At 43.0% G+C, this 26421-nt stretch overlaps 1 protein-coding gene across 1 annotated transcript in view; it reads right to left on the bottom strand.

Moving 5' to 3' along the window:
- The window catches only part of LOC137369253 (fibrillin-2-like), a 496406-nt gene that overhangs the window by 455260 nt on the left and 14725 nt on the right, over nt 1–26421 (bottom strand). The gene's annotated exons all lie outside the window — the stretch shown is intronic.

Here is a 26421-nt window from a genome sequence, read left to right as displayed (position 1 = left end):
TTGAAGTGCTGTAACCTACATTGCTACAGATGAAAAGCTGGAAAGCGGGGTAAAGCTGGATAGCTCTTTTTCGGCTCACACAGACAGGATGGGCTGAATAGCCTCCTTCTTTACCGTAAATTTTTTATGTTTCTAACATGCAGAAATGCATCACTATTCTTAAGAATCTCCAAGCTGCTGAGAAATAGACATTAGCCGAATTTCCATTTGCTTGAAGTGAAATACACTCCCCCTTCCCTTCAGGATATATTCCATTTAGATAAGTCCAGAGAACTGAGGCAAACATTGATAAGCGGCCTTCAAGTACACATGGAATTACTTCTGTAGTTCAGCCAGCTAAAACTGTGCAGCTTATTGCAGAGTGCATTGATAAGTTGTCTAAAGCAGGATCATCCTACCTGTTAGGACAACAGGATTATAAGATCAATAAGAAGAATTTCAGCTCTTTGTGACAGCATAATGATCCCTCAGCTAAAGAGGGGAAAGTTAGCCAGGGATTTTTATTGTTCTGAAATGATTCTTTCTGGAATACTGTTACAAGGTTTCCAATTTTATTAAAACCTGAGAATCTATATTTTAAAAACTGAAAAGGATTTTATGGAAATTGAATCATCTGGAGATTGCAGAACTTTGTGGGTGTTTTTTTTTAAAGGAAGATCAACAAAGGCTGACCAATATACAAGCTTTTACTGGAAGGCAAATGATTTCAAGTAAACATAGCAGGGGGGTTGTGTTGTGACAGGACAGTATTTATGATTATCACAGGATTTGTCTGGAAGAAAAGTTGGTTTCAATTTGAATTGTTAAAAGCCAGCTGTTATTTGGACTAAAAGAGGCAGTTGGAGTTTGTTTATGGACCTGCCAGGAGATCAGAAGAAAATCCAGACAACTGCTACCTCTCTTTGAAGAATCCTTGCCCTTGAAAAGCAAACTCTATATGAAGTTGTACTGTTGCCTCCTGTATTTTGAAGAAATCCTGACTGTTTGCAGAAACCTTGCATTTAAAAAAACTTTGCATCGAATGTGAGAGAACTGAAACCTTTGTTGCTGCACACCTGATGGAGGACCTATGTGAAACCTTCTGTAGTTGAATTTCTTTGAACGCCTACCCAAACAGACTGTTCATCAACATCGCCTGGAAAGATTCCTAGTGGCAGCCACCTATTTAACTTTGTGATACCTTGCCAAAACAAAGGACTTCCATCTTTTCTCTTCAGTATAAGTTTTTTTTTATTCCTTCTTTTTTATTTCGTTGTAATGGCTGTAAACAAAAATCCCTTTTTTTCCTGTTAACTGGTTGTGCATGTGAGTGTGTCTATGAGGGCTAGGATAAAAAATAAAGGGCTTTAATATTTCAATTCACCTATATATTTACTTCAATATTTGTTAAGACTTGGTTAATAATAAATGGATAATTGTGTTGTTTATAAAGAAACCTGGTTGGTGCGCTTTATTCTAGGGACAAATAAATTATGTAACTGACTGTTTCGGTAAGTGGGAAAATGTAATGATATGTTGTGACCTGTGGAGAAGTGGGACGGAATTAACAGTCCACTCCTCCTACCTCAGTCGTAACAATATGAACATTGGATGAGAATTAGATCAGGCTAAACTGTGATATTCTCCATGGTGAAACATCTTGCTGTTATTTAAGCCTCTTTTTAAAATGGGGAGTGGAGCCAGCAGGAACGGTGCGAGGGAAACCAGTAGTGGGTAACAAACCCAGCAAGGCAGGGATATTGAGGGCCACTTGATCTTAACAGCAGGACTTCGTATCAATAAATATATGCAGAGTTCCACCTGACACCCATTCAGATTGACTACCTGATCAGTGGGTGGGAATGGGCATCTAGCAGGAATGGGGAAGGCTCTGGCTAGAGATTGAGAGGGGGGTAACCTGGCACAAGGAGGACCAAGGCCTCCTTATGATGCCTGGAAGAGCAATCTTGCTACTCCTAGCACACAACGAGTTCAAAGACAGACAAAGTTTTTAAACTTATCTTGTTTATTCTGGCCAGTCGGCTTCTCCTGTCATGTTGCTGCTCCAAGCAGCAGACAGCGTGAGACGCCTCCCTGTGTGGAATTTAAAATTACATTGCGGTTCCAATGACATCATCAGGACTTGAATTGAATCTTAAGAGACCTCTGCCTTCCTTTAATAGGAGCCTCGTCAATAAACTAATTCGCCGCTGTTAATATTACGATGGCCAGGTTGGAGGTGGCATATTCATTTTTAAGATTTTAACCCATTGCCCGACCCTTTCCTGGGGATAAGTAACAGCTACTTGGACATGTTACTGGATAGCTGCCAAGGTCATTCCACTTCAAAAAACAACTTGACTTTTTTTTTGCAACCAATGTTCATACTTTTAGGTCACATTTCCACTGTGTATAGATTTATACCAATAGTAGCAATACTCGCAATTATAAATCCATGCTTGTATTTCCTGCTACTTATTAAAATTGTGTCTGCTTTAATTTGATCCACTGATACAGAACAGAACATTGATATGTTGCAAACTATAATGGGTGTTTAATGTGTAGAGTAAATATTAAAATACAGCAGGATTTGGTCCCAAAAATATCTGCAAGATTAATCAGTATTGCATATAAAACTTCAATTTTATCGAACAAGGAGCACACTGCGAAATATAAATCAGAGATTTAGGCTGACAAATAAATTTTTGTTGATCCCCATTTTTCATTTCTAGTTAAGCCATCCAATAAACTGGACATATGGAAGCTCTACTCCCATTTCCTGAAAAATTGTAAATGTTCTGTTGCCTCTAGATATACTTGAAGAGGGTTATCGTATCAGTACATACAGTGATAAACATACTGTGACCAAAAATCTGAGTATTCTCTCAGTAGCCGAGAAACTACATCACTGTTCAGGAATGCATTGATTCATTTTATAGGCAGCTACAGAAAATTATTCACTGCTATAATGTAGAATACTTTCCTCCATTTGCTGAATACTTATTAGCCACAAAGCTTCCGATTAGTGTGATTTACAGAACTGATATGTATACTACATGACAACTGAACAAGGAAGCACATGTAGGAGGCACCCTAAAGCAGTATGTTTTCTCAGTGGGATGATAAAGAAGGATATGACTGATGTCATGAAGACCCCACCAGCCAAGAATGAGGCAGATTAATTTTGTCGTGTGAACATTAATTTTAAACTGTTGCTGAAAGGAAGAGATGACTTGTTTAAAGAGATCAGCAGTGGCTGGAAAACATTTGCATACTAAGAGGCAGTGCCAAGAGACAATAGAATGACTCCCTGATCCAATTAACCTAAATGGATTTTGATCCCCAGACACTGAATGTGGAAGAAAGCCAGCAATCCAGGGTGTCTGCTAAGATGGAGAATCTACAAATGCAGGAGTTTGTTAAAACAGCTAGTCACATGACTAACCTGCTGGCCCAGGTTTTGCTTGAACTGCTCACAGCACAGTTTGGGTCAGATTGCACTGAACTTGGAAGAAGACAGCCTCTCTCCTGGTTAGCTCTCTCTCTCTCTCACGAATCTCTGGATCCAATGAAGTCACTTAAACCTCAGGAGAGAAAAGCAAGCAAGTCCAGTAAACAGGCCGGGCAGAGGTAGGACAGGGAGCATGGAAGGTCCAGCAGGCTAAACTGTATTTACTTTAATGCAAGAAGCCTTGCAGGTAAGGCAGATGAACTCAGAGCAAGGATCGGTACATGGGATTGTGATATTATAGCTATTACAGAAACGTAGTTGAGGGATAGGCAGGACTGGCAGCTCAATGTTCCGGGGTACCGATCCTTCTGGCGTGACAGAGGTGGAGGTAAGAAAAGGAGGGGGAGTTGCACTATTGATTAGGGAGGACATCACGGCAATACTAAGAGAGGATATCCTGGGGGGAACGTCCAGCGAGGCCATATGGGTAGAACTTAGGAATAAGAAAGGGGTGATCACTTTGATGGGATTATACAATAGGCCCCCGAATAGTCAGAGGGAAGTGGAGGAGCATATATGTAGGGAAATCACAGATAGGTATAGGAATTAGGTGGTGAAGAAGGCATATGGCATGCTTGCCTTCATCGGCCGAGGCATTGAGTTGAGACGTCATGTTACAGTTGGACATAACGTTGGTTAGGCCGCATTTGGAGTACTGTGTGCAGTTCTGGTCGCCGCAATACAGGAAAGATGTGATTAAGCTAGAGAGGGTGCAGAAAAGATTCACAAGGATGTTCCCTGGTATGGAGGGCTTGAGTTATAAAGAGAGATTGGATAGGCTGGGTCTGATTTCCCTGGAGCGAAGGAGGCTGAGAGGGGACATGATAGAGGTATATAAAATTATGAGAGGCATTGATAGGGTAGATAGCCAGAGTCTGTTTCCCATGGTAGGGGTGACAAAAACTAGAGGGCATAGATTTAAGGTGAGAGGGAGGAGGTTTAAAGGGGAGCAAAGGGGTAAATTTTTCACACAAAGAATAGTGGGTATCTGGAATGAGCTGCCTGAGGAGCTGGTCGAGGCAGGAACAGTAGTGACATTTAAGAGGCATCTGGACAGGTACTTGAATGAGCAAGGCATAGAGGGATATGGAATTAATGCAGGCAGATGGGATTAGTATCGATGGGTAATATGGTCGGCATGGACGCGGTGGGCCGAAGGGCCTGTTTCTATGCTGTACGACTCTATGACTCTATAAAAGAGTCCGACATCGAAACAAGTTTTAAAGTGTGCACTGGGCCCCAATGAAACGGCAAGACTTACTGCAATCAAAGACTCTACACCAAACTCAAAGGACAGTAAATAAGTCCCAGCTATTGCCTCAAACTTTTTCTCTTATTTTTTCTACTTTTCTGTCTCTATCTATGTGTGTGTTTATCGCGTATGCATGCTAGCATGGACATGTCATGTATTTGTAGTCGTTAACCGAACTAGAGTTTAAGATTAATAAACTTCCACTTTTCTTGCTTAAATCTAAGAAAACCTGTCTGGTTGATTTCTTTGCCTTACAATTGGAGAGCAGTGAACAAGGATTCACTGAGGGGGAGTTAAAAACACGGTGTTTTTAAAAATTAAACACTTACGGTTAAACCAGGCAAAGGCTGAGAGGGAACCCCTCGACCCCTTTCTCACCTGGTCGTAACAAAAATTTGGGAGCTAGCATCCCGGATTCGACCCACAGCCAAATGAGAAATTGGAAGTGGGAAATCAAATTGATCCCAATCAAAAAGAGAAAATATTTCACTACAGGTTTTCTTGTGGTTGTGTGTGCTAGAATACTAACATGTCTGCGACTGAAGCCTGTAATTCCCCAAGCCAGGATGAAGTAATTTGGGATAAGTTAAAAGCACTGTCTATGGAAGAGTTGAGAAAAATGGCTGAGCAGTGTAGGATCACTGTCCTTGCAAAAACTAGAACGTCTGAACTCCTAAGACTAGCGGGCAACCATTTTTCCCTTGAATCTGAAAAAGTAGTAATGGTTAGAAATAGACTCCGACAGGGTATTTCTAGCAAAGCTACAAGTGGACCAGAGGAAACTTGAATTAGAAGACATGGAAAGAGAAAGAGAGAGACAGGAGGGAGAGAAAGCAAGACAGCAGAAAGAGAGGAAGGAAAGAAAGAACCTTTCAGAAGGAACGTGAAGAAAAATAAAGGGAGGAGAGAAAGCGCCTTCCAAAAGGAATACGAAGAGAGAGAGCTGAGGTGTCTTGAGTTAACTAGGGGGCGACAGAGAAACCTCTGTGAAAGCATGGCCAATATGGAGGAGCATAATTCAGGGCTGGGTACAAACTTGTTAAAATTTTCCCAACTGATACCAAAATTCAATGAGGGAGATGCGGAAGCATTTTTTGTATCTTTTGAAAAACTTGCAAGGCAGTTAAACTGGCCAGCCGAGGTGTGGACTCTCCTGCTACAAAGCAAGCTAACAGGAAAAACCCATGAGATTCATTCCCTGTTGCCAGATGAAAGTTCATCCAATTATGAACTGACAAAAAATGCTATCCTTGGGGCATATGTTTTAGTACTTGAAGTCTATCGCCAGAAGTTTAGAACCCTCAAGAAGCAAGCTGATCAAACTTACCTGGAGTTTGAGAGAAATAAGCAGCTGTCTTTTGACCAGTCGCTGAGGGCTCTTAAAGTGCAGTCCAGTTACGAAAATCTCAGAGGGGTAATTGTGCTCAAGGAATTTAACAACTCTCTCCCACTCTCCATAAAGACACACATATAGGCACAAAACATTCATATAGCCTGGCAAGCCATATTTCTGGCTGATGAGTTTGCTCTCATTTATGTCAGTTCCCCAGAGGAAAACCTTTCCTAGTCACCCCCACAAATCTGTAAAGGAAAAAGGCTGGGAAGCAGTCCTGGGAGAAAAGGAAAAGCAGGAGACACAGGGGGCCCTCGGCAGCCAAAATGGAAGGTGCTGTGAGCAAGAGTGAGACCCGGAGACCAGTGTGCTTCCATTGTAATAAAGCAGGGCATCTAAGAGCTGACTGCTGGAAACAAAAGGGAAAATCTGTAGGGTTAAATCAGGGCACACCCGCTCAGTGAAGGAGAAGGGACCCTGATGGAAAGCACAGCAGAGCAAGCTGTGGCTTTAACTGCAGTAGCAGTAAGACCCAGGAAGCCTACTGCTGCAAGTGCAGGAAAATGTAATAGGATTCCTGAAGGTTATCAGGGTTTTGTGTCTGAAGGGAGAGTAACCCCATACCCCTTGAATGGGACAAGCAAGCCCATAATAATCCTCAGGGACACAGGGGCCACTAGATCCCTTTCACTGGAAACAGGCCTGACCTTTCCCCCAGAGAGTGCAGTAAACACCAGAATGGTAGTGAATGGTATTGGAGGACAGTGTATGCCTGTACCTTTACGCCGGATGCTCTTGGAGTGTGACCTAGTTTCGGGACCGGTGACTGGAGGGATTGTCCCTAGTTTGCCTGTGGACAGGGTTGGCCTGCTCCTAGGTAATGATCTGGCAGGGACAAAGGTGGTAGCTTTCCGAGTAGTGAAAGGGAAACTGCAGGAGGTCGGAGAGACAGAGCAATGGCAGGAGACGGTCCCCTGCAGTTTCCCTGAATGTGTAATGAATGGAGCCATGATCAAACTAGCTCCCCCAGGGGAGACTGAATTGGCATGCAGGCAGATGACCACGAGGTCTGTCCGTCTGAGACTTTCTTTGGAAAGTTAGAAGACCGAGGGAGTGAATTCAATGAATCTTCCCTAGCCGAAGCTCAGCAAGCCGACCCAGTACTGAGAGTGTTTGCACAGGCTTCCTAGTCTGAAATTGAAGCAGAGGGAATCCTTGACTGCAACTATTTGAAGAATGAGGTACTGATGAGGAAGTGGAGTTCTCCTCGCAGACCTGAGAGCAAGGAGTGGACAGTGGTTCACCAGTTAGTGGTACCACAGAGATACCGGAAAGAAATATTAAGAATGGCCCATGAAACTACATGGCTATCTATACATGCTGGTACACGAAAAACCAAGGTCTGCATAAGACAGCAGTTTGACTGGCCAAAACTCCACAAAGATGCACTGGAGTACTGTAGGAGTTGCCACATGTGCCAGGTTGAGGGGAAACCCCAACCTACAGTGAAATCTGCACCCCTAAGTCTGTATCAGTGTTTGGTGGACCCTCCAACAGAGGGCTGGTGAACTGTAAGGGACACCTGCAGAGAACAAAAGTGGACAGGCAGACACAAGGCTGGCAAAAGGTTAGAAAGGAAAAGGGAAAAAGAGACAAAGAGGGCAGGTTAAAGGAAGTCCAGGAGGAATCCCGGATGAAAACCCAGAAATGTTTGGAAAAGTAGACCCCACGTCCCCTTATGTAAATTTGGACACCAGAAGTACCCCAGCAGAGTTGCTAACAGCATTTACAGGAACCTGCAGAGACAAAGAAAGTCCTCTAGCGGGCAGAGAAACTGTGAGGGTGATGCCTCACCTAGTCGAAGTGCCACAAGAGAGTGCAGTAGAATCTGGGAAAATACCTGCAAGCAGGAGTGTCCCAGAGGACAAAGGGAAGATTAGCAAGGAATACTCCCCCACAGTCAGGAGAAAAGGGAACCAACCAGCCCCTAAGTGAAAGGCCTTTGCATGACTCATCAAAGCACTGAAATAATGTTCAGAGTGGAACCACCCACTGCTGATGCCCTTAGGCAGAACTTCAACCTAGGGCTTATTAAATCTAACCCTCCCCCTGGAGACCTCAACAGGAACAAAGCAGTCCCGGAAATGTGCAAACTGAAAACGTCCATAATAACCACCTTTTTATTGGGATGCCAAAAAGGGCAGTTTAAAGCAGCACTCCTACCAAGAAAGGACAGACTGTAACAATCTTTAGGAGAGAGATGCATTTGTGTTTTCCTGTACCGACTCTTTTCTCTAGACCCTTTTAATGAAATGCTCTTCAAAAAAAAATCGCATTTCGTTCCTCTGGGTGTGGAGGTGTCACGAAGACCCCACCTGCCAAGAATGAGGCAGATTATTTTAAACTAAAATAAAAAGAAATGCTGGAAATACTCAGCAGGTCTGGCAGCATCTGTGCAGAGAGAAGCAAAGTTAACGTTTCAGGTCAGAGACCCTTCTTCAGAACTGTTTTAAACTGTTCAAACTTTTTAAACTGTTGCTGGAAGGGAGAGATGACTTGTTTAAAGAGATCAGCAATGTCTGGAAAACATTTGCATACTAAGAGGCAGTGCCTGGAGACAATAGAACGGTTCCCTGATCCAATTAACCCAAATGGATTTTGATCACCAGACATTGAATGTGTAAAAAAGCCAGCATTCCAGGGTGTCTGCTAAGGTGGCGAATCCACAAATGCAGGAGTTTGTTAAAACAGCTAGTCACATGACTAACTTGCTGGCCCAGGTATTGTTTGAACTGCTCACAGCACAGTTTGGGTCAGATTGCAACTGAACTTGGAAGAAGACAGCCTCTCTCCTGGTTAGCTCTCTCTCTCTCACGAATCTTGGATTCACTAAGGTCACTTAAACCTCAGGAGAGAAAACACTCCTACATCGAAACAAGTTTTAAAGTGTGTACTGGGCCCCAATGAAACAGAAAGACTTACCTGCAATCAAAGACTCTACATAGAACTCAAAGGACAGTAAATAAATCCCAGCAATTGCCTCAAACTTTTCCCCTTTATTCTTTCTACTTTTCTGTCTCTATCTGCGTGTGTGTTAATCGCATATGCATGCTAACGGAGTCACTTGCGTATTCGTAGTCGTTAACCGAATTAGAGTTTAATAAACTTCCACCTTCCTTGTTTAAATCTGAGAAAACCTGTCTGGTTGATTTCTTTGCCTTACAAATGGAGAGCAGTGAACAAGGATTCACTGAGGGGGAGTTAAAAACACGGTGTTTTTAAAAATTAAACTCTGTTACGGTTAAACCAGGCAAAGGCTGAGAGGGAACCCCAAGACCCCTTTCTCACCTGTTTGTAACACTGATGTTAATGACAGCAAGTTAAACACTGTGAGGAAAGTAACAGCTCACTAGGCCTCTAACACAAGTGATATTGCCAAATTAAGAAAACGGTTAACAACAGATTATATCACAGGGCAGAAAGAGACTTCTCTGGTAAAGTTGTACACTTAAAACACCTTGTAGACTGGTATGCTGCACATTATATTGATACAAAAATTGACGTGCAACCATGCCACAGAACCGAGGACTGGGTTCAGAGACGGAATCTCCCAACGCACTCCCCATCCAACCTTTTTTTGCACACTATGGAAGACCAGAAACGTGCTATATTTGCACAGATATTGGGGCAGATTTTGCAGGGGTGGGGGAGGGGGTTTGGCTGCTGAGGTGCAGGGTGGAGGCAGTTGGCAGCAAACTATCAGCGTTCACCATCATTACTCTCTGAAACTGACCATAACCTCAGGATGTTGGGCATGCACAGATTAGCGTGGGAATCTTGAAATTGCAGTCTGTCACTCAGGGCAGCAGAAACCTCACAGCTGGCAATCATGAAATCATGAGAATTTCAACTTTCCTGCTCCAACATTGCTGTTTGAAACCCCATAAAAAGTTACACCTTGTTATCAGCAATGTGATTAGTAACATTTGATGAACAATAGAACTGGCCCTGAAAAAATAATTTTACATTCATTACGTGCTTTTAAATGATTAATTAGTAGATTTTTTAAGCTAAAATTTTAAAATATATTTTTAAAAGTTTTTTTCAGAATATACCTTCTACCTTCAACCCATGTATATGCCCCAATATTTAATTTGCTCCATGTAAAAAAAAGTATAAAAGTGGTTTTATTTTCTTTCTTTGTTTTCTTTTTTGCAGGTTTGTGAAAACCCTCGAATAGCTGAACCTATTTAGGTATCCCAAATTATATTCTACCTTCAGAAGCCAGTGACACATGATAAACGGTGAAAACTGATCCTCCTAGAGCTATTTGGTTAGAGTAAAGAAACAATAGAGGTGCCATTACACTACTGCGTTTATTCTATAGGTCACCAACTAATAGGAAAAATGTTTGCATGAAAATTACAGAGAGGTGCAAGAACTACATAGCAGTGATAATGGGGTCTTTAATTATCCTAATAGAGACTGGAATAATAATAGTGTAAAGGACGAAAGGGAGGAGAGCTTCTGAAGTATGTTCAGAAGAATTTTCTTGACCAGTACGTTTCCAGCCCAAATAGAAAGGAGGCATTGCTGGATCTGGCTCTGGGGAATGAAGTGGGTCAAATGTCTATAACGGAACATTTAGGGAATAGTGATCATAGTATCATAAAGTTTAGATTAGCTATGGAAAAGGACAAGGAGCAATCTAAAGTAAAAATACTAAATTGGAGGAGGTCTAATTTCAATGGATTGAGAACGGATCTCTCCTGGGTAAATTGGTATCAAAGATTGACAGGCAAAACTATAATGGAGCAATGGGCTGCCTTTGAATAGGAAATGGTTTGGGTAGAGTTGAGGTACATTCCCATGATGGGGAAATGTAAGACAAACAAACCAGAGTTCCCCGGATGACAAAAGAGATAGAGAGTAAGATAAAGCAGAAAAAGGATGCACATGACAGATGTCAGATTGATAATACAGTGAGAACCAGGCTGAATAAAATTTTCAGAGGAGAAGTGAAAAACTAATGAGAAGCAAAGAGAGGAGAATGGGAAGAGACTGGCAGCTAACCTTAAAGTGAATCCAAAAGTCTTCTACAGGCGTATAAATAGTAAAAGTAAATGAGGAGATAGTTGAGATACTGGATGGGCTAAAAATTGATAAAGAGTTATTAGAATGGCTGCCTGTATATAAAGTTGATAAGCCACCAGGACTGGATAGATGCATGTGAGGATGCTAAGGGAAGTAAGGGTGGAAATTGCAGAGGTACTGGCCATATCTTCCAATCCACCCAGATGCAGGGGTGGTGCCAGAGGATTGTAGAATTACAAATATTACGTCCTTGTTCAAAAAAGGGTGCAAGGATAAACCCAGCAAATGCAGGCCAATCAGTTTTAGAACCGATAATCCGGGACAAAATTAACAGTCACTTCAACAAGTGTAGATTAATTAAGGTAAGCCAACATGGATTTGTTAAAGGCAAATTGCATTTAACTAACTTGACCAAGTTTTTTGATGAGGTAACAGAGAGGGTTGATCACAGTAATGCAGTTGATGTGGTCTATATGGACTTCCAAAAGGCATTTGATAAAGTGTCACATAATAGGCTTGCCACCAAAGGTGAAGCCCATGGAATAAAAGGACACTGGCAAACTGGATTCAAAATTGGCTAAGTGACAGAAAACAGAGAGTAGTGGTGAACCGTTGTTTTTTGGAATGGAGGAAAATATACAGTGGATTCCCCCGGAGTTGGTACTAGGACCGATGCTTTTCTTGATATAAAGCAGTGATTTAGACTTGGGTGTACAGGGCACAATTTCAAAATCTGCAAATGACACAAAGCTTGGAAGTACTGTGAACTGTGCGGAGGATAGGAATAGACTTCAATAGGATATTGAAACACTGGTAGAATGGGCAGACACATGACAGAAGAAATTTAACGCACAGAAGTGTGCAGTGATACATTTTGGTAGGAAGAATGAGGAGAGGTAATATAAAATAAAGGGTACAATACTAAAGGGGGTGCAGGAACAGAGAGACCTGGAGTATGTGTGCATAAATCATTGAAGGCGGCAGGATAGGATGGAAAAGTGGTTAAAAAGGTCTACAGGATCCTGGGCTTTATATAGAGGCATGTCGAGTACAAACGCAAGGAACTTATGTGAACCTTTATAAAGTACTTGTTTAACCTCAAATGTATGTGTCCAATTCTGGGCACCGTACTTTCAGTAGGATGTAAAGGCTTTAGAAAAGGAGCAGAAAAGATTTTGCAAGTGTGGTTCCAGGGATGAGGGACCAGTTACGTGGATAGATTGGAGAAGCTGGGGTTGTTCTCCTTCGAAAAGAGAAGGTTGAGAGAAGATTTGATGGAGGTATTCAAAAACATGAGGGGTCTAGATAGAAAGAAATTGTTCCCATTGGCAGAAGTGTCAAGAACTAGAGGACACCAATTTAAGGTGCTTTTTTTTTTGCGAAAGGCAATATGAGGAAAAAGTTTTATGCAACAAGTAGTTAGGATCTGGAATGCACTGCCTGAGAGTATGATGGAGGCAGATTCAATAGTGGCTTTCAAAAGAACTCAATAAAAAAAAAAATCAGGATTATGGGAAAGGGGCAGGGGAGTGCGACTAGCTAAATTGTTCTTGCAGAGAGCTGGCACGGATTCGACTGGCTGAATGACCTCCTCGGTGCTGTAACCATCCTATGATTCCATGATAAACAGCCTCAGCCCAAAAGCCACCCTCCACATTGTCATACTTCACAAAGTCTAAAGGAAGCCTGGAGGCAGAAACTGCACTTAAGAGAAGAGGGATGGAGGAAATAAACCCTCAAAACTGCCACCTACAGCAATATGATAGCCAACACAGATCTGTACATGGGAAATATCACATCTCACATGAGGTTCACAGATTCCATCCCATCATGCCTGTTGACTGCTGGAGAAGATGCAACTAGATGTATGCCTATTTTTGCAGTGATCTGGGATACCACAAAGACCCTGACCAACACTGAAGTCTCCTCAGAACCACTCCACTGCCCACCAACAGCAGTGTAAAGGCTACCTCAGTTATATGGACATGCACAATCTTCACTGCTAGCACAATGATGCATAACCTCATTATACGGAAGCCATATCCCAATTACACCCACCACCTCCCCCCCCCACCCCCCGCCCCACCTGGATCCATCCATGATAAACATTTGGAATAAATATTAGTGGAATTTAGCATCTTCTAAGATAGTAACTAACAAGAGGAGCAAAGGATTTTGAATCCAAAAATGTTATGTAAGGATCATAGTTTATGTCTCCTTTCTGATTGGAGAATTTGGGGTAAAAATGGAATCTCGTTACATCCTATTTACAAATATAAAAAGGGTTCAATGAGGGTCAATTTTGGGTCCAATGTCCCACTTCCAAAAGATGTTTTGAAGTCCAGTCTGACATTTTCAGGCATCTGAGAGCCACCCATAAAAGATGCTCAGCTCCTTAAATATGTTAATGAGAAGCCTAACACCTGTTTCTGCCCACTCTTCTAAATTGGATTCCAGTGGGTGGAGCAGTACAGGAATGTTTCCCCCCACCCCACAGTATCCTGAAAATTTAGTATCAATTTCTGAGCCACTACTGGACATTTTGGGGGAATTTTAACCTAAAATCCAGGTGGGTTTGGGTTGGATGGAGGCTTAAAGTCTTAAAAATCAGATTCCTAACCCAAACCCAGCTCCAGCCCACAAGCTTTCAGCTTTAACTGAGGCAGGAAGCTGTACAGGTGACCAACCCACTCCAAGGAGGTGGATTGGTACCTTAAATATGATAATGAGGCTATGAGCTTCAATTGTTATTCAGCTTTTCAACTGTAACTGTCCTCCGTAGATTTCCCAAACCTCGGCAAACCCGGCAGCTACATTCAGGCAAGGGCCTGTCAGATTCGGGAGCTTAGTGTCTATACGCCTATCTCTTGGATCCAGCTTGCCTAGCTGAGTAACCTCCACAATCGGACACCCCCAACCCTCCGGCCTTTTCCACCAGGCCTCCGACTCCACACCCCTTGCAAGACTCTAATTCCACCCCTCCCCCACATGCCCAGGCCTCCAATAAACCCCAGACCTCTGATCCTCCACCCCAAGAACTCAGACTTCCCTTCCACCCGTCCAACACCTCCCTCCCCCAGAACTGACACCCATCACCCACCCCCTGCCGGAATTGACACCCCTCACCCACCACCTGGCCCCTCATCCCGGATTTGACACCCATCACCATCCCCCACCCCAGAATTGACACTTGACACCCCTCACCCACCATGGAGTTGTAAACAACATAGTTTTAATGGGTCTAAAGATTGCCTCCATTAATGTGCATAGCGTTAAGTCCACTAGGCAATGAGTTTCGACCTTGAGGTACTTCAGCACCTACAGGCAATGGTCGCAATGGTAGTTCCATGGGCCATCGATCTGGCCGGGGGAGACTATTCCCCTTCTTCTGGGCGGGGAAAGGGATTAAATTTGGAAAGATGTGGTAAATCCAAAAGTAGAGACAAGGCAAGAGAGAAAGGTATTAATATGGGCAAAGATAAACTGACCATGACAGGAAGGGACAGTGATTACAAATCTAAGAGTAATTCTGCAGACAAGGCTAGAGGTTACAAAAATAATAAAATGACAAAACTAAAGGCTCTGTATCTGAATACATGTAACATTCGAAACAAAATAGATGAACTGATAGTGCAAATAGAAATAAATAAGTACAACCTGATAGCCATTACAGAGACATGGCTGCAGGATGGCATAGATTGGGACCTGAATATTGAAGGATACATGAAATTTAGGAAGAACAGGAAATTAGGAAAAGGTGGAGGAGTGGCTCTGTTAATTAACAATGGTATTAGCACAATCGCGAGGGATGACCTAAGTTCAGGAAATCAGGATGTAGAAGCGGTTTAGGTTGAGATGATGAGAAATGATAAAGGCAAGAAATCCCTTGTGGGAGTGATGTACAGGCCCTCTAACAGTAACCAGACGGTAGGATGGGGTATGAAGGAAGAAATAATGGATGCTTGTCAAAAAGGTACGGCGATAATCATGGGGGATTTTAATCTACATATAGATTGGAAAAATCAGATGGGCAAAGGTAGCCTCGATGAACAGTTCATGGAATGTTTTCAGGATAGTTTCTAAGAACAGCACATTCTCAGCCAACCATAGAGCAGGCTTTACTAGATCTGGTATTGTGCAACGAGATAAGATTAATTAATGACCTCATAGTGAAGGCGCCCCTAGGCAGCAACGATCATGATATGATGAATTTTACATTCAGTTTGAGGGAGAGAAGAGTGGGTCTAAGACTATTATTTTAAACTTAAATAAGGGTGATTATGAGGGCATGAAAGCAGAGCCAGCAAAAGTGAACTGGCAAAGTAGATTAAGTGATAGATAGAGAATACTTGGCATCAGGTGGCAGGACCGTATCTCCAACACGGAAGTCCTCGAGGCGGCCAACATCCCCAGCTTATACACACTATTGAGTCAACGGCGCTTGAGATGGCTTGGCCATGTGAGCCGCATGGAAGATGGCAGGATCCCCAAAGACACATTGTACAGCGAGCTCGCCACTGGTATCAGACCCATCGGCCGTCCATGTCTCCGCTTTAAAGACGTCTGCAAACGCGACATGAAATCGTGTGACATTGATCACAAGTCGTGGGAGTCAGTTGCCAGTGTTCGCCAGAGCTGGCGGACAGCCATAAAGGCGGGGCTAAAGTGTGGCGAGTCGAAGAGACTTAGCAGTTGGCAGGAAAAAAGACAGAGGCGCAAGGGAAGAGCCAACTGTGCAACAGCCCCAACAATCAAATTTTTCTGCAGCACCTGTGGAAGAGCCTGTCACTCTAGAATTGACCTATACAGCCACTCCAGGCGCTGCTCCACACACCACTGACCACCTCCAGGCGCTTACCCATTGTCTCTCGAGATAAGGAGGCCAAAAGAAAATAGAGATGCAGTGGCAGTCATTTAAAGGGATATTTCATAATACACAGAATAGATACATTCCAACGAGAAAGAAAAATTCCAAGGGGAGGACCCACCATCTGTGGTTAACTAAAAAAATTAAAGATAGTATCAAACTTAAAGAAAAAGCATATAACTGCGCAAAGATGGGTGGCAGGTCAAAAGATTAGACAGAATATAAAAAGCAGCAAAGAACGACTAAAAGATTAATAAGAAGGGAAAAATTAGAGTATGAGAGAAAGCTGGTGAGAAATATAAAGACAGGTAGTAAGAGTTTCTATAGATATTTAGAATAGAAAAGAGATAACAAAGTGAGCATTGGTTCGATAGAAAATGAGTCTGGGGAATTAATAAGGGAAAATAAGGAGATGGCAGATGAATTGAACAGGTATTTTGCATCGGTCTTCACCTTAGAGGATACAAGTAACATCCAGAAATAGCTGTAAATCGGGAAATGGAAGGGAGGGAGGGAGGGAGGGAGGAACTCAAGAAATTACTATCACCAGGGAAATGGTACTGAGCAAATTGTTGGAGCTGTGGGCTGACATGTCCCCGGGTCCTGATGGACTTCATCCTAGGGTCTTAAAAGTGGCTAGCGAGATAGTTGATGCATTGGTTTTAATTTTCCAAAATTTCCTAGATTCGGGGTGACAATCCCAGGCAGTGGAGGCACTCAGGCCAAAGCCTCCCTGTATATGGATGATGTTGCCGTCTTCTACTCGGATCTGCTGTTGGTTTGCAGACTGATGAACGTCTGCAACCAGTTCGAACTAGCCTCGGGAGCCAAAGTAAATCACAGCAACAGCGAGGCCATGTTCTTTGGAACTGGGCCAACCAATCCTTTATCCCTTTCACCATCAGGCTAGACTACCAGACTACCTGAATGTGCTGGGGAATTGTTTCGGAGGGGCTGAGGTGTGCGCTAAAAACTGGAAGGAGCAAATAGCCAGGGTGAAACCGAAAATGGGCATGTTGGAGCAACGCTCCCTCTCTATTACGGGTAAGAACCCGGTCATCAGGTGTGAGGCACTCTCAGTGTTGCTCTACGTAGCACAGGTCTGCCCCCTACCCCGCTCCTGCACCATGGTGGTCACCTGACCATCTTCCACTTTACCTGGAAATCGAAAATGGACCGTGTCCGCAGGGACATGTGTTCAAACCTCTAGATAAAGGTGGCGAGGGGTGGGGTGGGGGGAGAACATACCCAACATCACCCCCATCCTGATGGCCACCTTTGTGTGTGGCTGCATCAAGCTGTGCATAGACCCTTAGTACGCAACACCATGTTTCACTTTGTGCTGATGTTCTATCTGTCCCCGATATTGCGAAGCATGGGTCTGGCCACATTGCTGTGGAATGCTCCATTCAGTTGGACTGTGCTGTACCACCTATCTATCGTGGAAAAGTTTGTACAGAAAAGTACCTTTGACCACAAATCCATCAGGCAGTGGTCCGCACGTAACTTCCTCGAGGTCCTGCGGGAAAAGGAGATATTGGAGCCTTGTGGATGGTTCCCTGAGCAGACTGTCAAAATCGTTCGGCAGAATTCCTCATCACCAGAACTTTTAAACAAACATCAAGATGTACCTTGGCTGGTGGTGTGAAGGGCCCTCCCCGTCACATCCTTCTTGCACCCCAAGAGTTTCCCCGCCTCCGCACTCTGCCCTTGAGGCAGCTGCGTTGGGGGAAGAGACCGTCACCTTCTGGAATGTGCCATTGCAAAGCAGGTCTGGAAAGAGATGCAGTGGCTTTTGTTGGGGTTCATCCCGAGCAGCTCTGTAATGCAGGACTCTGTGCTCTGTGGGCTGTTTCCAGGGATGCAGACCGAGATAAAAAATTCAACTGCTGCTGGAGGACCATCAACTCAGTGAAATACACACTTTGGTCTGCCCAAAACCTGCTGGTCCTCCAGTGCAAAGAGCTGTCGACGACCGAGTATTGCAGGCTGGCGCATTCCAAGGTCCAGGACTACGTACTGAGGGATGCATTAAAGCTTGGGCAGCCACTGCGAAGCCTCAATGGAGAAAGGCCACTGTCTAAGGCCCTCCCGCCATAGTATACCAGGGAGTTGGAACCTGTATAAAATCCCCCAGGCTGTATGCACCAGAGAATGTTTGACATGAAATGTAAATGTACATTGGAAGTATAACATGTAATGGAAAGTGCAGTGAGGGACCTCATGTATTGTACTGAAAGAAACTGATCTGTATTGCACTTCATGTAATGTCAAATTTGAATTGTTATGTAATTTGTTTTTACAGACTTAAATGAATAAAGTATATTTTTGAGGAAAAAATTATTTAATCACCTGATCCAGTCTGCATTTCAAACCAAGCAATCAAATTGATGATAACGGTTGATTGTGGTCAGTAAAAACAGAAAAACTTGTTTGTGAAACAGATTACGCTTAGGCTGCACTATGTTCACTTCAGAGGATTTCAAGAGGCCCCATTTAGTTCTCGTTGAAAAGGGATCCTTTCAAATCTCTAATTTACAGCTAATTTAAAAGAAATGACCTCTGAGTATCAAGGCTACAATCAACAAAACATGCAACAACTTAAATGTTTCTTTAGATGAGAACTTTCCAAACTAAAATGCATTGAAGCATAATTCGTAAAAAGCCTCCAGTTTAACTTTAGTATATAATGGTCCAGAATTTCCTAGAACAGCATGATCTTTGATTGATGCTGTCAATTATATCATTTTGTGCCCTGATCTTCCTGTTGTGAATTTACTTCAAAATCTCCTGGAAAAATAATTTCAATATACCACAGTGAGCATAATGCAGAATCGTTGACCTTAGAAGCAGCACAACCTGTGGCTTATTTCAACTATACTAATTAAGCAGATCAATATTGGCGTAATTTGAGTCATAGAATTCTGAATTTCAAATCCTTTCACTATACTGAACTTGACCAGAGTATTGTTTGAGTTCTGGACACAGACAGCTGCTATATTCAGTTTTCAGGAACATTCTGAATTACAGACTTCTTTTACATTAATTATTTAGAAGGTGATGTTAAGCTAACTATTAGAGACTTTGGAGTGGCAGCTGACTATTCGACTCTGGGACGCCTCACCATACCTTAAACATCCTACCAGAGCATGATAAACTCAATTATTTTTATTATTCCTTCTATTCCTATGAAACAGCTGTCAACCAAAAATCATTTTCCCTGGTTTACCGGGGTTTTTTTTGAATGTATGTGTGTGTGCATGAGGGTTAAGGAATTAAGGGGTTTTTCATATATATTTTGTTAGTCGTTAAGATCTATTATTCCTTTTCTAATAAATAGTTAATGATGTTGTTGTTGTTTAAAGAAACCTGCTTTGGATTGCTTTATTCTTGTTGTTGGAGGCAGTACAGAGAAGATTTACTAGACTAATACCTGGATTGGGTGGGTTGTCTTATGAGAAAAGATTGGACAGGCTAGGCTTGTAGCCGCTGGAATTTAGAAGAGCAGGCGGCATCGTGATTAAAACAGATAAGATCCTGAGGGGTCATTATAGGCTGGATGTGGAAAGGACGTTTCCCCCTGTGGAAGAATCTAGAAATAGGGGTCACTGTTTAAAAATAAGGGGTGGCCCATTTAAGACAGAGATGAGGAGAACTTTTTTCCCTCAGAAAGTCATGAGTCTTTGGAATTTTCTTCCTTAAAAAGGTGGTGGAAGCAGAGTCTTTGAATATTTTTAAGGCAGAGGTAGATAGATTCTTGATAAGCAAGGGGTGGAAGGTTATTGGGGGTAGGTGGAAATGTGGAGTAATCAGTTCAGCCATGAACTTAGTGAATGATGGAGTAGGCTCGAAGGGCTGAGTGGCCTACTCTTACTCCTAATTCATATGTTTGAATTCAGTTCCAATTTCAAGGGGCTATGTCCCAAGGGTGCCTAAAATATGTCCAACGCCATATTGGTTCAGGTGCTATTTAGGGATCCACAGTGGTCACCTTAATCAGATGTTAGGTTTTCTTTATGCTAATGAGAGGCCAAAAACCTGTGCGCAAAAACTTTTTTAATGATCCCTTTCTGAAATTGGTCAGAAACTGAGTGCTGGAAGCCACCAACGTGAAGGTGAGGTTTTTCTTTTTAACTCACCTAAATATGGAGCCAGGAACAACAGCACTACTTGCAGGCAGCAGCCAGCCGACATGCACGTCCCTCCCAATCACCCCCACACTGCACCTCCACCTCCACAACCTACCCGAGAGCCACTGCCACTGTCATAGCCAGCCCAAACTGGGCTAGAGCATACAACCCTGTAACAGTTTGATCAGCCTAAGGTGTTCTGTTAGTGTTAGTTAGTTAGCATTGCCATATGTCTTGAAATGAGACATGAAACTCCAGTGCGCAGCTTCTCACAGCACTTGATGCTGCACAACTGTGCCCCCCTTCCCCTACTCCCAGCGCCCACATTGCTGCAGGCAGAGAGAGGCAGGAACTCACTTAAGAGTGACTGGAAGATAATGAGGACAGAGAGAGAAATGGAAAAGTGCAATGCTGCGTTGGGTGAAGGTGACTATGGGGCAGGAGATTGGAGGGGCTATGAGACTGACAAAAGAATTCAGAGGTGAGGTAGGGTCAAGAGACTGAGATTATATTAATGGGCGGGTCAGGAGACACTGGGACTCTGGGTTGCGGGAGTGAAATTGGGACTGCATGTTCGGGAGACTAAGATAGGACTTGGAAGGGGAAACTGAGATTGAACGGAAGATACGGGGAGAGAAATAGAAATGGAGAGGTGTGGTACTGGGCTGGACGAGGGTGACTACACGTAGGAGATTGGGACTTGGAGATAGGGGTCATGAGACTCAGAATGGGACTTGGGGTGGGGTGTGGGGGAATGTGAGACTGAGAATAGGACTTGGTGTGGGAGGGTAAGCAGGGTCGTGAGACTGAGATGTGGACTGGGGGTATATGGGGGCACAGGGGCCATAAGACTGAGATTGGAACTCAGGTAGCAGTTGAGAGATAAGGGCTCAGGGTAAGGACAGAGGGCAGTGTGACAGGACTGGTGGTCGGGGAGAGGGTGACAGAACCAGGGTTGGGGTGAGGGGCTTTGGAGAGAAAGGAAGACTAGCATATAGGGGTCAGGAGAATGCTGAGGGGTTAGAGACCTGGAAATGGGAGCTAGGGGACAGAGGGACTCTAGTAGAATATGGGTCAAAGATGTGTGATGTGCGTGGGGCCCATGTCCTGCAGAACTGGCAGCAGTAACAGATACATGCGAGTAGGAGCGGTGCCGAGAGAGTAGCAGCCAGTAAAGGAGTGAGTCAAACCTAGGTATCTTACTGTAGGCAAACAGTGAAAGATTGTTTCCACTGATGAGCAAATGGGGGAACAAGGTGACAGAAACATAGAATTCTCACTGCACTCTGGCAGCATCAGAAGCTCCAATGCACAGAAGATCTGCAGAAGAGCTGAGTACAAGCTGGCATTGGCCCACACTAGTGCTGTGGCTTTGCGGGGGCCACTCCTGTTCCTCTACAGTCCATACAAATACCAAGTACAATTAACATTTGCTGAATGTAGGTCACGCCAAGTGCCAGGGTATCAGATCAAACCCAATCTGTAAACTGAGTTTGACACCTTGGTCCAGAGAAAACGGGCAAGCTGCCTCAGTACACAGGCACCCGCAGCTCACCGAAATTATTCAGACGTTGCCCATGCCCAATTTCAAAGAAGCCTTGGGCTTCTGGTGTGTACGGAGAGAGAGTTGACCATTTCAACCCAAAAGCAAATCTAAATGTATTTCTCCCCACTCTCACTTTCATCAATGCATGTGCAGGCACTTCAGTGCTCTGCACCATGCAGTAAACCTAACACACACTAATGAAGATGATGGGGGTGAAATTGGTCTACATTATCAGCGTGAAATGGGCTCATAGCAAATAGGCAGCTGATCATCTATCCAGTTCTTCTAGTTCAGGATATATTGCAAATCACTAAAGTTTCATCAGTTACAATTAGCTCCTTTAGACTAAAACTGAAATAGCACTTGTAAATCAGACTATAGGCTAAATTGTGGCGAGTCGAAGAGACTTAGTAGTTGGCAGGAAAAAAGACAGAGGCGCAAGGGGAGAGCCAACTGTGCAACAGCCCCAACAAACAAATTTCTCTGCAGCACCTGTGGAAGAGCCTGTCACTCCAGAATTGGCCTTTATAGCCACTCCAGGCGCTGCTTCACAAACCACTGACCACCTCCAGGCGCGTATCCATTGTCTCTCGAGATAAGGAGGCCCAAAAAGAGGCAGGAATTGGAGACTGAGGAATTCTTTTAAATTTCTTTTGGAAATGATAACACTGGCTCATTTTGAAAAGATGTGTCAGAATGATTATTTTCTGAGTATAGCTTCTTTTCTAAGTTTAACAGCCAAACATGGTTTAGGCCTGCAGCTGTAAATGCACCCGCTGTCATGCAGAGTGGAATATTGGAGGACAACTGGAAAATCTTCCTATGACTCGAGCTGTGCATATTGAGTATGTAATGTTTCTTTTTAAAAATGAGCCAAAGCAAAAGAGCCTCAAAGAACTCAAACCTGGCTTGCTTTACTTGAACATTTAAAAAAATATGCAAATTTGGATATTCAATTTGGGTTCAATGCTTCCCACTAGCTTAAGTCTGGTAAGTAATAAAACAGCTAGAGCTACATCTGCATCACAGTGTGGTAAGGATGAACAGTGGGTCAGGCAACATTTGTCCCACTGAAGGTTATATGCTTTGATGTGGTTTCTCTGAGTAACATACACTCTGCTGTTATCGCTTTGCTTGCTGTAGTCTGCATCCGCTCTGAACAGCTACAATAAAGTCGCCATCTGCTGTCTTCTCAATGCCAGGAAAAGCAATGGGAATAAGGCCAAATTATATCTTTCATAAAGTGACAGTTACAAGTTTTTGTTTTTCTGGTTTATTGGTGTTGTTGACAAACTAGCATAGCACTATATTTGTAAAACGTACTTTTCCATTATTTTTTCTTTTTCATTGTGATGGTAGACCATTCTTGTGAAGAACTGATATTTTGTGCTGGATCTGGTTTTAGAACAAACACCAAAGTAACATGAAAGAAACTAAATCAAAAGGGCTTACCTGTTTCCCTTTAGAAGTCAAATCAAACCCAACCTATTCTCTAATCCCTAAGGTAGGTTTTGTTATCTTGTAATCAAGTGCTTTCTTTGGTTGTGGGATCTGGTACATAGGCTATATTTTCAATGTTTATATTTTTGTACATCAGGAAGCATCTTATACATTAGTTCTAGACTTTTTAAAATCACAATAACAATCCACAATACAAAAGAACAATGGATAAATTGTACTTTACAGTGATATTACAAACTTTTTATGTGTCACTTTCACCCAATTGGTGAAACCAAATGAGAAAGTTGTGGGTTTAAGGCCCATTGCCAGCTTGAGCATATAACCTAGGCTGACTATATTGTCAGAGCTGGGATATAGACAAAGGAGTTAAAGAATCAACCTGTCAAGGACAAACTTCATCTCAGCCTGTTCCAGCTCTTTGAAAAGCATGCCTATTTTTCAATCTCTTTGAGAAGCTCTTAGAAGCGAGTGTAATAAATAGCGAAATTGAGGCTGCATTCCTCCTGCAAGGCCTGCCTGAAAGCCCTGTTGTTGCATTTCTCCTGGAAAGCCTGCCCAAACTGATCTTCAACGTCGCCTGAAAAGAACTGCTCTAGGAAGATCCCAGTAACAGCTATCTACACGTATGTGGGATACCAAACCAAAACAAAAGGACTTCTGACATCATTCCATATCTTCTCTTTTTTCTTCAATAATTAGCAATATTTGGCAAAAGAATTTTTTTGTCTTTTTTTTGTAATAGAGCTCTACAGAGTAAATCTATTTTTTCAGTTAACTGGTGTATGTGCATGTGTTTGAGGGGCTAAAATAAAAAGGGAACTTCGACATTTCAATTTGTGTGTTAATGCTTTGCATCATTACTAGTTAAGACTTGTTTTATAATAAATTGATAATTTTGTTGTTCATTAAAGAAACCTGGTAGGTGTATTTTATTCTGGGATAAAAATGGAGTCTATGATTGATGGTATCGGTAACTGGGAAAAAATTTAAATATAAGTTGTGTGCTGTGGAGAAGTGGAACTCAAGAAACAGTGCACTCCTCCCGCTTCAATCGTAACACTGGTCACGTCTTAACCCCCACAGCCATGTAATCCATCATCTATCTATCCAGTGTTATATCACTCAGAACTGATAACAAAAAATCAGGTGACAAATTTCTAAAATGTTTTCATGGTAGGTGACACTTCCCTCTTGGAATGCAAAGTCAGAAAATTTCCCAATAATAATAATGACTCTTGCATATATTTTGTAGCATTTTCAATTTACGATTATGCTTGCTCACAGTTGGACCTGGATGGTATTCTAAAAATACTTACACTTTTTTTAAAACATTAATAAATAGAACAATAGCACTTCCAGGAAAACAAGCAGTAACAGAGTTGAGGGCAGATTGCATTGCATATCACACTAGTGTCATGCTAGGCCCCCACCTTAAAGCCTGGCCTGGGTATAAAATTAGAACCGGACCCGGGCCCGATCTGACCACGGCCAACCTGAACCGAGTCAGAGTCCTTTAATTTTATTTTCACGCCCGACCCGACACAAATGCCCTTCATCCGTTCCAGCAGCAGGCTATTCCTGCAGATGGAGTTGTGGGGAATCACGGGTAAGCCTGATCCCATGACTTCCCGGAAGCAGCACTGTCCAGCCCAAGCCCGAATGCTGGACTCTGAATATAAACCCGACCCAAACCCGACACATGTAGTCGGGTCAGTCGGGTTTGGGTTGGGTGGCCAGGCTTTACCCCACCTGCCAAGAATGAGGCACATTGATTTTGGCGTGAACATTGATTTTGAGCTGTTGCTGGTGTGAAGAAAGGACTTGTTGAACAGATTAGATGTGTCTGGAAAAGATATTTGCATTTTAACAGACAGTGTTTGGAAGGACAAAGGACCATTCCCTGACACATTCATCCCACAATGGACCTTGATCACCAGATATTGTGTGTAATAGCAGCATTCCAGAGACTGCTAAGGTGATACAATCCAAGACGTGGTCAGACCAGTTAGTCACATGACTAACCTGCTTGGCAACCTGGGTTTTTCTGAATTGTACCAACAGTTTGAACTGAAAAAATCTGGTTGCTCCTGAACGAAGAAGATCTCTCCTGTCTTCTCCCATCTCTTTGTCTTCACAAGTCTCTGAATCCACTAAAGCCACATGAACCCCAAGAGAGAAAAGTCTCCTACAGCGAACAAGGTTTAAGAATATGGGGCCCCAACGAAAAGCAAGATCTACCTACAATCAAGAACTCTACAGTGAGCTCGAAGAACCATAACAAAAACTCTTCAGATATTGCCTCAAAGTTTTCACTTTATTTTTCTTCTGCTCTTTTCTGTCTCTATTTGCATGTGTGTATCGCGTATGCATGGGTGGGTCGTCTATCTGTAGGTGTCAACCGAATTAGAGTTTAAGTTCAATAAATTTCAACTTTTCTTCTTTAAACCGAATAAAGCCTATTTGTGCTGGTTTCTTTGCCTTATAATTGGAAAGCTCACCAAGGGGGAGCTAAAAAACATGGTGTGTTTAAAATTAAACTCTGTTACAGTAAGACCAGGTGAAGGCTGAAAGGGAACCCTAGACCTCTTTCTCACTGTGTCCTAACACTAGTAAGAGATCAGAGCTAAAAAGTCATACAATTCAAGCCCCAGCATTAATTATGCTTAAATCCCAAATGGTGCACTCAGATAGTCAAATACTAAAACTGGTTTCTACCAGAAAAGTTTGCCTTAAATTGACTACAATCCAATATCAACTCTAACGCTTTCTTATAATTTGCAGAAAAAGAAACAATGCTTGCAAGGAGTGCTTAGCAATTGTTTCCATAAGCTAAGTACATCCAATAATTTTTGTTTCTAAATAGCACATTAGTTAATAGTTACAAGATTTTTCAACTGGAAGTATGCCCTTGGTGACAATGAGCAGAATTTCGCCCATCCCGCACCCCTCAGCCCTGAAGTTGGGAAGAGAGAGGAGGCGGGGGTGGAATCCCAAAATTACCGGTGCCAGCCAGCATGTCAATCTCAGGATGCCATTGCTGGTGCTGGCCATTTTGGGGGAGGCAAGTTCGAGGCCCGGGATGGCCACCCACCTCCATGAGGCAGGCAAGCAATTAGGCTCATTAAGAGCCTTGTTAAAGGTAAGTTTAAGGTTCCCGACACAACGGGAGGAGACAGATCAACTGCCTGGAGACGGGCACACAGCAGCAGGCTGGGATGCCAGCACCCCTTGCAGACATACAGGCCCTC

Source organism: Heterodontus francisci, chromosome 4 (assembly GCF_036365525.1).
Source record: "Heterodontus francisci isolate sHetFra1 chromosome 4, sHetFra1.hap1, whole genome shotgun sequence".
Classification (NCBI taxonomy): Eukaryota; Metazoa; Chordata; class Chondrichthyes; order Heterodontiformes; family Heterodontidae; genus Heterodontus; species Heterodontus francisci.
Note: the sequence above shows the minus strand (reverse complement) of the source record. Positions and strands in the feature narration are given on the sequence as shown.